Here is a 16,468-nt window from a genome sequence, read left to right as displayed (position 1 = left end):
ATATTTGATCAGTAGAATTTCGAGCCAAAACGAGCCGAACGCGAACGAATAAATCTTTGTTCATGTTCGGCTCGTTAACATAACGAACGAGTCGAACACAAGTTGTTCGCGAACAACGTGCTGTTTTGACAGCCTTATATATTGCCTTGATAAAATGCATCTTCTTGGTCAAGAATACAATAAGTGTTGAGATCCCTTAGTTTTGTATTTTTTTTAATAAATTGTTGTTACATTCCTGATGTGTGTCAGACCCATGAGGGACATGGACACACTTTTGATGTATGAAGACAAAACCATCTGATAAAAAATGGAGAGATGAACTTATTCCTAGTGAAGTCACCAGAAACTGTCAGTCAACTTTTGGAAATTTGTCGGTTACTTTTGAAAATGATTTAATTTAACACACACACATATACATATATGTGTATATATGTGTTTGTGTGTCTATATATATATATATATATAGTTTTGATTTTGAAAAATATGAAACCAAACAGATTTCATATATCTAATTGTTTAAATAATTGAGCACAATCACAAGTAATACACCATTTCGAGAGATAGACATACTACTTGACAGTGGGATAGGTTATATAAAATAAATAATTTATGACATCTATTTGGTCTGCAAAATTTTTATGTATGACTGATTGTTCCCCTACATACTATTAAAAAATTATATAGGATTTATTTTACCTGGGTTTCAAGTTTCCTATAAGGGCAAACCCTTATAGTTATTTACGTCTCAAATGACTGGAGTCACTTAAGAAAACGCTCGATTAAGATCCGTGGTTTTGTCTTCAAGATTTTAAAGTTGAGTTTTCAAGGTTGGACACATAAAATCAAGTGGGAAAGAACGAAATAGGAGCAATTATTCAGGTGTCCAAAGAAAGGAAGAGTAGGGGATGCCATGAATCCTGAGGAGAACCTCGACGACTTCCCAAACTATTCTATTGTTTAGCTGCACATTTTAGAGATGATATTTTTTAAATATTAAATCCTATAAATTTATTATTTAGGGCTTACAGTTGCATAATACCCAATCATGCAAACAACCTATGAAGATAGAAGGACTTATGTTATGCCGAACGACAACCTTAACATCTAAAGGGAGTTAGGACATTTGTTGCATGCCTAAAAATAATGTGAGGATTTACTTCATGCTAGACAAACCACCTTGTATGAGGAAGCTCGAAATCAGGTCCGAATTTAGGTTATGAGGAAGCTCAAAATCAGGTCCTAAGCCCTAACAATTTTTTAAGGAATTCATAGGAAAATTATGAGTATCATGTATGTAAGACCCAACATAGTATAAAAGGCTACCAGCCAAGCACTCAGAGGAGGGCAATCCTCAACCCGATCTACGTGACTGACACATAAACTTGTTAAAAGTAACATTTTAAATAGGAATTTAATTTGTCATGGAGATAAATAGTTTAGGTTTATATATATTTATTGACAGACAAAATTAAAGTACATTTTTGCTATTGTATAAGTGTATTTTGAAAATTAGACATGCATGTGTCAGTCACACCAACAAACTAGGACTGTTGACTACTAACGAGAGCAAAGTGTAACTTCTTAATAAATGTTAAGGAACAGTAATGTCAATACTTTACCCTCAGGTCAGGATATGCAATACTCACATACCTAGATGCTTTTTTGATCATTACTGTTTCCACCAAGACCGCCAGCTTCAACCAACCCAATGATCCATATGTGGCCATTTTAAATGTCCCCAATTGCTGAAAGGGTTTGAGTGTAATGTTCAAACTCTTACCCTTAAGCATTGGGTATTACTATAGGTTAAGTTGTAACGGGAATTTTCATTGATGTAATTTAATTAAGAGAGTCCTGAATCATATCTTGGTGTATCCCTATGTTTTAGGATGACTTTCTTCAATAAAACATAACAAACTCAAATGTCCTATAAAATATCCAAAATCTTGCAAGGGTGTCAAGACAGTGACTCTGGACAACCTTAGAATCTCTTGGATCATCTCAAATTCATTTTAGTCATACTATGTTGTTAAATTAATCATCCTATGTTGAATTATTATATTTTAGACTATTCTGAGTGCTTTATGTCTTAATTGACCCTTGAGTAGGGGAAAATGATTAACTTCAATGTTTAATTGGGAGTTATGTGATTAAACTTCCCTTAGGGATGTGTATTAACTTAGAGAATTTTACACTTTTACCCTCAATTGGGTTTGAGCTTGTAGTGTATTCTTAGTTACTCAAGTGATATTATATCAAACATAATTCACTACTAAGCTCTTAAAACATAGGGGTAAACTTGTAATTTTGGAAAGTTTTGTAAAAGTGCTTGATCTTGATTGAAGAATTGAATTTTGTTTCTCCATTAGTTGAGGGTTTAATGAATTATGAACTTCCTAACTCAAACTCCTCACTCTTGGATCGTCCAATCTCTCATTTCTTCTAATTTATAATAATTCAAATAATTACAATTTTATCCTTTTGCAGAAATTGTTGTGAATGAGTTGCTACATAATTACCCTTAGGCTTCAATCATTTCAAAGAATTAATCATCATGATTTAATGTCCCTCAATTTGGTTTATCAAAAATATTAATCAAATTAGGGTTAGGATGTAAAATTTCTAAAATGCCTATAGGGTTTCTACCCCATAACTTTCATATTTTGATTTAAATAATCATGAAAGTTCATTGATCAATGACTCATAGGACAATTAAAATATGAGAGAGAAATTATGTTTTTATGACATTCATTTATTTTCTATAATTAATTAAACCCTAATTGTAAATTTTCAATGTTAATTAATTTGACTTTTCAAAACATGTTCTCTGTTCTTAGAAACATTATATAGTGTTACCTAAAGTCAGAGGCTCAATCAGAGCAATTTTGGTGATTTTTTTAAATGTATTTGAATTTTTATAATGTTTAAATGATTTATGGAAAGAAAATAAAAAGAAAAAATATATGTTTTTTTTTTAATTTTGAAATAAAATTTCATTTTTTCTTTTCATTTTTTTTTAATTTTTCATTTAATTTTATGAATATTTTAAGTGGACGGAGACAAATATACTAGAAAATTAGGGCTTTTGGGGTTAATGATGTCTTCTAACTTTAGAAAAATTGAAAGACCTCCCTAATCATATCAGGAACAAGCCCACAAATTTTCAAGTAAAAATGAGCAAAATTTAAATTTTTATAATTTAAGTATGCGCTTGGGTTTTTAATTAATTTAAAATAAAATTTTAAATAAATGTTTTCAAAGTTTGGTCCATAATATTCTCCTCTATGTAATGAGCACAGGGTATTTTTATTTTAGTTTCCTAATTTTTCTACACCAAGACATGAATTTTGGAAGTTCAAATTAATTTTCTGAAATTCATTAAATTAGAAAATTTCGATTTTCTCATTTAACCTGGTTGGTGCCTCCTCATCCTCGATAGATTTGAAGCTCCACGCATCGCTCCGCCATTTGATGTGTTACCCACATCGTTGCGTCGTTAGCCTGCGATTCATGCTCCATTCCTTCGTCCAACTTGATCTGGATCGTTGATTTAAAACAACAAAAATGGACTTTTGATGGACTGATGAAAGGGAGTCCTTTTTTACCATTTAAAGAAGTGTATTTGTGTAAAGTGTGCAGAGTTGGAGTGGTTTCATGTGGAGAAAATTGACAGAAAGAGGTAATTTGGGCGGTAATATTTCGGTGTTACTATGGTTGTATTAGGGTAGTATGGGAGTTGAACCACGGTCCTGATGTTATTGGTAGTGTTATTTGGTGTATTATTGAGGTATTATTGGCAATGGAATGCGGGGGTATTGGTATCGCGTTGTTTCAGAGGTGGTATTGGCGAGGAATTGAAAGCATTAGTGTTATTACAATCGTATTACACAACGTCGTGGTGTCATTGTGGGTCATTGAGGTGGTGGTGTTATTGTGGTAACATTGTATCTTTATTATGATGTTATTGGCTTGGTACCCTGGGTTGCTGTGAGGTTATGCAATAGCAGTGTTATTGAATGGTTTTTGTGGTTGTATTATGGTATTATTGTGGGAATTTGTCGCGGTTTGGTATGTGGTGTCATTGTGGCATTGAAGTGGTATTATTGGCTTGAGTTTAGTCCAAATCGAGCCCTTAAATCCAGTTTCCCATTTCAAGTCAACTTTTAGACACATGGCACAATGCAATTGATGGTTTGGTGCATTCTTAGGGGTTGCTATGAGCCAAAATGATGTATGAATTTGATAATTTTGGATCCGTGTAGAAGTCGATGTGAATTGGATTTGATTTTGAATGTTGAAGTGAAATTTGATGTAAATTTGACAAATTTAGCATTAAGTCTTGAAATTTGGTTTTGGATTTTGTGCGGGATTTGAAATAAATTGATGTGAATTTGAATTTGCAGTCCATGAGAATTGTATTTGAAGTTTGGATTTGATTTTGGGTTCAAAATTGAATAATTTCGGATGGCTTGGAGTGAATTTTGATGATGAGCTGGGAAGTGTGATTGAAATCTAGTGGAGTGTGAGGTGCCCAAGCCACTTAATGCTCAAAAGGGTGTCCATAAGGCCTCATGATCCTATAAGAACTTATTTTTTGAGTTTTCACATGTTGGTCTCAACACCCCAAATGCTAGAGGTTTATGACCACCCACGTGAGACTCTAAAAAGAGCCAGAAAATGGTTTGAAGTCTTAAAAGGTGTGGGTCCCATCACTAGGCTTCTAGAATAGTCAATAGGAAGATCCTATGACTAGATCCTATGTTCTAAAAGGAAGACTAGTCTGGGTCCCATCACTAGGCTTCTAGAATAGTCAATAGGGAGGTCCTATGACCAGATCCTATGTTCTAAAAGGAAGACTAGTCTTCACTAAAAATGAGATCAACAAATGAACCCCCAATAGATGTGGTGTGTTGAATAAGCACACCACACATATTAGTATAGACCGAAGTGATCAACAAAACCAAGGGAGTCGTTCAAGCAGACTTACTTAGAACAGGCCGAAGATCAAACTAGATTTGATATGGAAATTGAATTAGGATTTCTACATGGGAATTCCCACCTCGAGGAAAGATTTGAAGATTTTGAAAATTTTTGTTGGGGATTAGCAAGTGCATTTTTAATTTGTTGCTGTGAATTTGAGTTTTTAAATTTAGATATCGATTTTATTTATAATTATCAATACCTTTCCTATCTAGTATTTTGATATCAAACTCTTGAAATAACATGACTCATCTGATCAAGCTTGGTTTGACATCCTTTTTCTTACATCAGATATCAAATAGCAAAATGGTTGATATGAACAACACACTTAGTACCAATCAAATATGGTTTGAATTTATCAAACACATACACTATAGCTAGAAGCTCTTTTTCAATAATGGTATAACTAATATAAACTTCATTAAGAGTTTAACTAGCATAGTATATAACCAGAAACATCTTATCATTCCTTTGTCCTAAAACTGCCCCTACAACATAGTCACTTGCATCACACATTAATTTGAATGAGATTTCCTAATCAAATGATATGATGATGGGAGCAAGTATGAACTTCTCCTTTAACGTGTTGAAGGAAGCTAGGCAATCCTGGTCAAAACCAAACATAACATTCTTTTCCAATAAAAGGCATAAAAATTTGATAATTTTAAAGAAATCCTTAAAATATCATTAATAAAATCCATCATGTCGTAGGAAACTTCTAACTCTCCTCTCTGAAGTGGTTGGGGGAAGTTTTTCAATAAATTGAATTTTGGCTAGATCTGCCTCCATATCTCTCTCAAAAAAATTTATATCCTAAAACAATTTCTTCTAATACCATGAATTAACATTTTTTCCAATTAAGAACAAGAATGGTTTCTTCACAGCATCTTAGTACCTTGGCTAGATGATCTAAGTAAGAATCAAATGAAGGGCCACATAGTGACCAATCGTCCATAAATACATCTATTTATTTCTTAATTAGGTCACCAAAAATTGACATCATGCAACTTTGAAATGTAGCAGATGCATTACATAACCCAAAAAACATTCTCCTAACAGCAAAAGCCTCACAAGGACTCATGGATGTAGCCTTATCGTAATCCTCAAGAGTAATAGAAATCTTATGATACCCTGAATACCCATCCAAAAATCAGAAATATATGTAGCCAACTTACCTATCGAACATCTGATCTAAGAAGCGTAAGAGAAAATGATCCTTCCTGATTGCTGAGTTTAATACCTTGTAATTGATACATATACGATACCTAGTGACATGTCTGGTGGGGATCAATTCATTTTGTTTGTTTACTAGCACAGTCACTCTCCTTTCTTAGGAACACAATGTATAGTACTAACCCAGACACTATCTGAATGGGGTAGATAATACTTGTAACAAGCCAATTCAAAATCTCCTTCCTAACAACATATTTCATAACAAGGTTCAAACTGCTTTGAGGATCTGCCCGGGGTTCATGATTTTTCTCCATCAGGATCTTATGCATACATATAGAAGAATTGATCCCTTTTATGCCTGTTAGGATCCATCCAAAAGCTTTTTTAAAAATCCTCAGAACATACATTAATTCTTCTTCTTGTGAGCTACTAAGTTCTAATGATATAATGAGCGACGAAGTAGATGACTTCTTGAAATAAACATACATTAATTCTTCTTCTTGTGAGCTACTAAGTTTTAAGGATATAATGAGCGACAAAGTAGATGACTTCTTGAAATAAGCATACTTTAAATATTTGGGAAGCACCTTCAACTCAAGTTCAGAGGTTTCTCAATGGAAAGGAACAAGAGGTTTACAATTTTTAGTAGTATCAATTATCTCAAACCTCTCTAACAATTCTTGGGTTATCTTCCACTATTAAAGCAAATTCATCCTCAATTTCCATCATTTCATCCTCAATCAAAATCTGCTCCTGTGGTTTAACATCACAACACTCTTGAAATTGATAGTTTAATAGATGATCTATGAGCCCCATCCTTTAGCATGAATCTTCATTGCAGTCAGAAAAGAATTTAATAGATTTTAACACATTAAAAGTTTCCTTTTGATCGTTCACTCTCATTGTCAGTTCTCCTTTCTACACGTCAATCATCGCACGGTCAGTGGCTAGGAAATTTCTACCTAACATGATGGGGATCTCTTTATCTTTCTCATATTTAATATAATAAAATCATCAGGGAAGATAAATTTACCCACCTTCATTAGAACATCCTCTATATCAGATAAGTGATCGAGCAATCAACAAGCTGAAGGGTTACAATGGTAGGAGACACCTCCCCTAATCCTAACCTCTTAAAAATAGATAGTGGCATAAGGTTAATACTTGCACCCAAGTCACATAGAGCCTTTCCATAGAACTTCTCTCCAATTATACATGGAATTGTAAAGCTTCCAGAATTCTTAAGCTTCGAAGGAAGCTTCTTCTGAATGATAATCCACCACTCCTCAATAAGTGCTACCATCTCATTCTCTCCAAACTTTCTCTTCTTGTTAAGGATCTCTTTCATGAACTTCACATAGCTGGTCATTTTCTCTTAAGCCTCGACGAAAGGAATATTGATCATCAGTTTCTTGAAAACTTTCAAGAATTGTAAAAATTATTGATCTAGCTTTTCTTTATAGAGTCTTTAAGGAAATAATGATGGTGGTGGTCTTTTTAAGTTATTTCTAGTGGGTGAGTAGTTTTCCTAAATTCATTGAAATGTCTTTCACAAGCCTTTTATGTTCTATTTTCTCTTTCTTCTCCTAGGAATCTTTCTGGAACACTTCCTCCAACTCTCTTCTACTCCTCAACTTGACTGCCTTCACATGCTCACTATTCTTTTCCTTAGGGTTGACATAAGTGTTACTAGAAAGAGTCCTTGGGGTCGATTTCTAAGTGAGTTCACAATCCATCCTAATTGGTTTTCTATGTTCCTAATAGCCGCACCTTGGCTTTGTAACTGATTCTTGATTTGCAAAACAACTTCCTCCCAAGATAGTTTCTTCTCCTTGAATTTTTTGTTAGAGTTAAAATCAGAAGGATAAGAAGGTTTTAGGTTAGAACTACCCTGATTGTTCCAATTCCCAAAAGGGTTAGGTTGATTACTCCCCCAATTTTGGTTTCTAGAACCTTTATTATTATTCCAACTGAAATAAGAATGATTCTTCCAAGTTGGATTGTAATAGTTAGAATACAAATTAATCTTCATGTTATTGATCACATTTAGGGTCTCAAATGATGAAGTGTTGGTATCAACCAATTGTCTTAATGAAAATTCCTCAATGACTTGAGATCCTTGAGGTTGGCTCATCTCAAATTGGTCTAGCTTCCTAGATATTGCAGCTACCTGTGAAGTCAAAATTGAAAGCACGTCCGTATTAAGCACACTTGCTACCTTTATGGGGTTCACTCTTTCAGAAGGAAATTAAAAGTTTTTGGTAGCCATCTCCTCAATCTAGGAATAGGCCACATCAAACGACTTTGACATAAGCGACCCACCGACAATAGAATCTATATAGACCTAAGAGATCCTACTAACCCATTGTAAAAAGTCAGAATTATCAACCAATCGGGTAGTGCATGAGATATATAGACCTAAGAGATCCTACTAACCCATTGTAAGAAGTCAGAATTATCAACCAATCGGGGAGTGCATGAGGTCGGGTAGTGCATGAGAGGGAAACTTCTTAAAAAGTTCCTTAAATCGTTCCCTAACTTCATAAATCTGCTCACCTTCATGCTGACAAAATGAAGTAATATCATTACTAAGTTTAACAATTTTTAAAGGTGGGAAATATTTGGCTAGGAATTTTTTGGCTAAGTCACTCCACTTCTTAATTAATCTAGGTATTAATGATTTTAACCACATTTTAGCCTTGTCCCTCAAGGAGAAAGGGAAAAGCCTATGCCTAATAACATCATTAGAAACATCATTATAGCAAAACGTGGAGCAAAGTTCTAAGAAACTAGCTTGTAAGTTTGGATCCTCAAACAGGGTTTCCTTAAACTGCTTGTTCTGCATCATTTGTATGGTAGCATGTTTCAGTTCAAATGTATTAGAATCTACAACAGGGTTTAAATACTTAAATGAATTTCATCTACAGTAGGGTTAATGTAGTCTCTTTAGGGTTTATGTGCATTTAGATGTTCATAGGTTGGTTTCTGAACTTTTTGGTTGTTTTGTACATTATTTGACATATCTTCTATGAGTTTTTCAAGCCTCTTTCTTTTCCAAATTTTCCTAAAGTTCTCTCTAACTCGGAATCATATGGTGCAAGTCTCGTAGGACTTGCACTATGCATATATGAACTAGAGATTCCTAGAAGTTTGCAAACTGTCAAACAAAAATATTTTTGATTTTTCCTTTATTTTTTAAAAGTCAGTAAAAATAATTAAACACAAATAATTAACACTATAGGTTTTCCAAGTTTAAAACCTCAAAGTTCAACTAAAATTCTCCTAAATTAAATCACCTTTGTTTTTTTGGCAACGGTACTAAAAACTTAATTCCGCTTCTAAATGCTACTACACTAGGGGCTCACACAAGTGCACGTGTCGTATCAATAATATCAGATTTTAGAGTCCATAACATTGATCCCACAGAGAATGAGGTGATTCCAAAATCTGAAAAGTTATAGCCTACTGATTTTGAGTCCTAGCCTGAAACGTTAGAACTATTTAACATCCTATGAAGTAATCCTAAAGTATCTAAAGCAATTATAAAGTATAAATTCTAGTTAACGTGGTTTGAATTGATGAATATCAGGTTTTAGGAATACTCTCCATTGTATTGTTGTAAGTGAAGTATAGGAGTTATAAGGTGCAAATTATAAAATAGGCAAGTGATAAATAGTAGCAACACTTCTTTACCCTCTTTTGAGTGCATAGAGAAGATTGGTTAAAAAAAAACTATAATTCCTTAAATCCCATAATTAAGCTGTCAAAGCATATTTCCCTAACATTTTGCATCTTCCTACAAGGCATATATACTTATACCCTATAGTTCAATGTGACAAACCTAGTTGATTCTATCATAACACTCCCGAGTCATTATGGTTCACAACATATTCTAATATTTCACTTGGCTAGAATGAAAATTAAATAAAGATATGAAGTTTAATCATTACATTCAATAATCAAAAGTAATTTGAAATCACTTTCCAATCATATGCATCCTACTTAATTATCACAAGGTAAGGTAAAGGAATCTACTCAAGAAGCATGAAAAAAAACACCACAGATTCATTGAAATAAGAGAAATCCACTAACTAAATGTTTACAAATAAAATGCAATGATAAAGATAAACACGACTTGTCTTCCTTCCATTTATAATGACCTCAAGATGCTTAACCAAGACTCCTCCTAAACTTGGGCTACTGCTCTTGAAGGCTCTCCCACTCCTCTACACAAGAAGAAGAAGAAGATGAAGAAGAAGAAGAAGATTCTATGAGAAGCTAACTATAACAATTCATCAATCTCTTCATAATTAGCAATTTAAGCAACCCCCCTTCATTAGTCCGTTTTAGTCCCTAATACATGCATATATACAAACTCCATTACTTTTCATAAAAATAACCCCACAGCCTCTTAAGAAACTCTCCATTACTCCTCACGACTAGCTTCCCCAACTGTCAAAACTGCTCCAGGCAGTTGCTGACACCTAGGCGAGTGGAGCTGGTGCCTAGGCGAGTAGGGCCTGGTGCCTAGGCGAGCAGGGGTTGACACTTAGGCACTATTCTCTCTGTTTGTTGAAAAAGGCATGGGCGCCTAGGAACCCATGGGCTCAACACTTAGGCGTCAGTACTGTAGTGTCGAGGCACCCTAGGCGCCAACCTCTAAGATTTTCCAGGTGAGGGATTGACACTTAGGCGTCCAGGAGTCCAGCGTCTAGGTGCTAGTCGACAATTAAGCTCCTTTGCTCCAACTCACTCCATGTTTCTTCACTTCCATTACTTGTTGCATCCGCAAGAAAAACATGAAAATATCTTTCTTTACAGTGCAATCTCATCCATAAAAATGTGTAAATCATAAGAAAATATTTGCATTCTTATTTAGACATCATATCACCCCAAACTCTGATTTTCCCAGAAACATGTGAGGGAGGTTTTTATGGATTGTTTGAGTTATGGGAGGCTACGTATGGATGTTATATGCTCTTAGAAAATTTTAAAGTGGCATCCAACACGTGTGAAATAAAAAAATTGATGCCAACACCAACTAAGAATTATGGACATAAAAGTTGAACTAGCGTAATATAAAATTTCTTTTATTTTAGCTATTTTATTTTAAAAATGGATGTGATGGTTGAAGTATTTAACTAATATAAAATAATATTATCAAAACTTGATAATAAAAGATCTATGTTTGACTCATTCAAATCCTATAATTTTTTATTTGGCTAATCAAACTATATTATTTGTATCATTATATACAATCTACATCATAGTGAACATTACAATATTATCCTTTTTTATCAATCAATATTCAAATAATCATTGAATAGAAGAGTTAAATTGGTTGATCATATTATGCAATATCCATTATAATATGTGATTGATCTAAAGATAGTTGAATTGAATGTATAAAAAAATATTTGAGAGTGACTTTAAATGGAGTTTTTTTTAAAGTTTAAAGGCTATAAATATTTTGCACCCAAACCCAACCCTTCAACTCCATTCTTTTGGTTACTCTTCCTTCTCTTCAAGTCATCTCAATTTTCATAAGTATTTTTTTAGAAGTTTTTAATAGTACATAGCTTTAGTTGCTGCCTCTATTATGTGAAATAACCATTTGTTTTGGAGCATAGAAGATGATCATCATTATGAGTGTTCTAAGAAATCATTAACAATTAATTACAATTGATAATACAAAATAATTCCCCTATTTTGTATACAATAGTTTCATTTGTTCCACCCTTTAATTTCTCATTTGTCTTGACCCCTTTCAAAACTCATAATTCTTCTTTGAACTCTTTTAAAATTTTATTATAAATTCCAAACACACCATTTATCACATAATTTTTATGGATCATGACTTAAGTTGGAGCCTATATATTTTTTTAACATGAGCATTCATCCATATATATATTTATTGATAATATATATTTTGAATAACCAAATCTAAACCAAGTATAAATTAATTCTTCTTTCCTGGTGATTTGTACTTAATAAGTAGTCCGTTTTATAGCAGTCATATTATTCAGCATATGCTTCATCCTAGCATGATACTAAAAGTTAGGGATAAGATGAACATCACCCCAAAACTTTCATTGATTACTTACTATTTCATGAGTATCATTGAGTTTAATATTACAAAAAAAATTATTATTTAATATATCACGAGTATTACGCCTATTTAAAATTTCCAAGTCAACTGTTGATTAAATCTTTCTCTTAATCAGACCATAATCTATATCCTAGAATTTCAGTATAACCACAATTATTTTTTTCCAACTAAACTAGAATATTACTCCTTTCAATAATCATTCCTCTCAATCACTTCTTAGTGAGAAAAAGTTAGTCATAAATTTTAATGATGTTAATGATTATGAAGAAGGAGAATTCCTTATCATTTAACCCTCATTCCTAACCTCCTTAAGTGTATAAATGTTGGAAGGATGCTTAGATGGAGAATTTTTCATTAATTAAAGGTCCGTTTGGGGCAACTTATAAGTGCGAGCGGTGTTTTCAAAACGCCTGAAAATGTCGCTGTACCGTTTGGTTTGCGCGTTTCGTCAGCTTATCCGAAACTGCATTTGGGTTTTTCCACTAAACGCAGGTCGCAGGTCGACCCCCGCAGCCGGCCCGCGGGCTACGTTTCAGGATAAGTAGCTTATACTGAAACGCACAAGCTGCCCCAAACGGACCCTAAGTTAAAGAAAGGTGGCCATATCTCTCTAGAGAAAGTGAGGTGGAAAAATCATCAACAATGTAAAGAAAACAATGCTTGGATACAAAGTAAATTTCTATTTATAAGAGAATATTTGCATTAACTATTTAGTCACGATCAAGGATCCCATAGAGTTTGAGTTGGCATAATTCTTATCTTATTAGTAGTCTCATGCACATCTATTTTTCTAGTTTTTGAAAACTATTAATATGATAAATTTACATAAGTTAAGATTATTTGAATTTTAAACAATTATATTATATGATTAGCATGATTAAAATGATTTTTTTCAATCACATCAACATAATTAAGTGACATCAATTAAGTCTAATGATTTTGAGCAAATTATATTTATGATGTACATCATTATAGATAGATTTCAAACTTAAAACCAAATTAAACACATCATAATTTGAATGACTGATATGATTTGAATTAAACAACTAGTACGATTTAAGTTAGATCATATTATATGTTCAATCAATGAATAACTTTTATTTATTTATTAACATTAGGGTTTGAACCAATAAGAAAAGACACTTAATATGAACAAATTTATAAGAAATCCTTAGTGAAATATTGTGAGAAGAAACTCACTAGAAATGACTAAGAAATTCTTGACAGAGATTTTCACAAGAGAAAAATAAGAGAATACATCAAGATCATTTCCCCCTTATAACATCTTCTAATCCTCATATTCATAAAGATAGTTATTTAGAGCTTTTATGCACTTCATTCAAAGATATTTTTGCAGCTAAAAATGCATCCAAGTGCTTAGTTTTCCTATCTTTGGGTCTAGGAGTTGTTAGCTTCTTACTGGAGTAGATGCAATCGTCAAATTTCCTTATTACCAGTGAAAGAAAATGCTTCTTTGCCTCGTGGCAGTAGAAGAAGAGAGTTGTGAAGATCTTCAGTGGGAAAATGGATGATTAGACATAGATCATTAATGGCTGAATCATTATACATTTATTTGCCAATTATTTACCTCTCACACTTTTATTTATTAGTCCTTTTATTTAATGTTAATTTCTATGTTAGTATATAAAAACATGTTGAACTAGTTGTTATATGTTTTAATTAGTATATAATTACTTTCAAAATAATTTTTCTTAAAAAGCACACTAGCCAACAAAATCTCTTTTGAATGTTTCATAACATTTATATGTTTTAATACAATTTAGCTAGATTTCTTTAGAATTAGTTGGTGTTGGCTTACACATGCCCAATAGAGGGTTGAATTGAGCTCTTTGAGTTTTTTAATATTTTTTAATTTTATGTATTTCATAAATTCACCTTGAATGATAATTATTTTGAAATGCATAATGAAAAATATATTAATTCTTAAGTTGTAATAATAAGCGAAATGTCCACTAAAAAACAAATAATAAAAAGTAAAATTTGTGTGAATAATTAGTCATACAAATATGCAATACCTTTTATATAGTTGAGTCATAATCTACATCCTTTTTTAGGGGTCTGCCATACCTAAGGTTTTCTCCATATCATACACTAAAATAAATCATTTCTTCATTGTTAGGAGAAGAAATCCTTACATTTTTCTTTACCTTGAGATAGCCTCCTTTTCATTAAGACAACCACTAAGTTTTCTTCTTATTTACAAAAGAAACTTTTCACTAAATTCTCCACGAAAGCACTAAAGAAAAAATATAAGTTAAATATTAGTAAAAGAGTACAAGAGTGGTAAATTACTCTTACACGTCTATGAAATCATGTATGAAGAAACTAAGTTCAACACATCACCGTTTTTTTGGGAAAATGCATCATTATCAAGCAAGCATGCTTCACTTCTTTAAGATCTCAAGTTTGCATAAGTCTTTTATTGTTATTAAAAATAACAAGTTAAATATTCCCATATCTATTGTAGTAATTGCCATTGAAAAATCATGTGATTATCATCCATGAGTCAATACTAAATAGCTAAAAACCTTCTCTGAAAGTTTTCAGACTATGAATTTTGTGGAGGTTCATAAACTCTTCTGCTGAAGGCCTTCTAAATAGATTATAACAATTCATAAAATCTTTGCAGAGATATTTAATAATTATTTTGATAGGCTTGAAGTTTGTAGATGTTTATGGAGCATTGCAACAATTTATGAACAATTTTTATAGTTTTGTATATACATTTACCTATTTTATTTTTATTATTTTTCATAAGATTAAAATTATAGTTATCAAACTCTCTATTTAAAAAGCTATTTATAAGACGCAAAATAAAATTAAAAAATATTTTTTCTTTAATAAAAATAACTTTTAATGGTTTTACTAGAGTGGCACCAAAATTTTCTTTTGTTAAAGATAAAATAGTCCTCACTTGCTTTCCCATAATACCATTGAAATTTTATATTATGGATTTTACACATGAAAATGTAGAATATTTTCATATACTATAAGTAAATCTTCAAGTGATTTTTCATAATTGTGCACATTTTAGCTACAATCACTTAATTTAAAAGATCATTATTCTCCAATTCCTTCGTATAATTTGTGACAATCAAATTTTGCAGGATGGCATAGATGCATAAAGTCAAAAATTGATAGTAATCTTACCAACACAGACATATTGCATGGATTGTGTTGTGTTAGTATATAGATCTCAATTTTTTAAACTCTTCAAAATATATTAGTAAAATCCATATGCTCTTTCTTACGAACCAATCAGCCTACATATGCATTATATGAATACTTGTCATCTTGAATTTTTTTTATTATCAGAAGAGTTAGAAGGCATTCCTTATCATGTGAGCAAAATTCTTATCATTATTTTGGAATATCACTTCAACTATAAGTAGAATATTCTAGAGGTTTTCTCTACTCCTAAGCCTTCTTTTATCTAAGTCCATACAGATCAAGAGTATTATTTTTATATCAAGAATTTAGTATTCATATAAATGCAAGCCTAATCTTTCAAAATTCAGTGTCATTATGACACTTTTTTAAATTTTCATCTTTAAGAGAAGATGTTAAGCAACCACTCTAAAAAATAGGTAATCCTTTCCTATGGAATGTATGATCCATTTATTTGTTTCATCTCGTAAAATTTTTCTTCTTTTATGAATGTTGATTGTTATTTCAAGAGGTCCCACAATTCGGAAATAATTTTAAGCTTATCCTCTACTATTTAAGGCAAATGCCTAGATGAACAACTTTGTGAACCCAACAATATGATTGAACATTCTTAATCATGAGTATTAAACTAAATCCATTCTATTATAATTTATTGATTGGAGAAATATAGGCTTTATCATGCACATTATTGCCTTTGAAGTCTATAGTGAAATTCATTCTATTCCTTTTGAGGAAAGTATGATCCCCTCTTCATGTGTTTTGTTACAAAAATAAAGTCATTCTTATATAGGCATACAAAATCCGATATCACCTATATGAGAATGACATGGTTCAACCCTTCATAATCCCCCTCCTCTTATGAGTCTCTTTAAAAGCCAACATGCATACTATTAAGTAAATTTACATTTTCATTTAATTATTAGAAGCATTTAAGGAAACTAAGCATAAATCCATGTCAAGGGTACAAAATCAGAATAACATACCCATAAATGAAATAAATAAATAAACACAATACAA

This window comes from Phalaenopsis equestris, unplaced genomic scaffold (assembly GCF_001263595.1).
Source record: "Phalaenopsis equestris unplaced genomic scaffold, ASM126359v1 Scaffold000128, whole genome shotgun sequence".
NCBI classification, from domain to species: domain Eukaryota; kingdom Viridiplantae; phylum Streptophyta; class Magnoliopsida; order Asparagales; family Orchidaceae; genus Phalaenopsis; species Phalaenopsis equestris.
The sequence above is the reverse complement of the archived record's forward strand: the minus strand, read 5'-3'. Positions refer to the sequence as shown.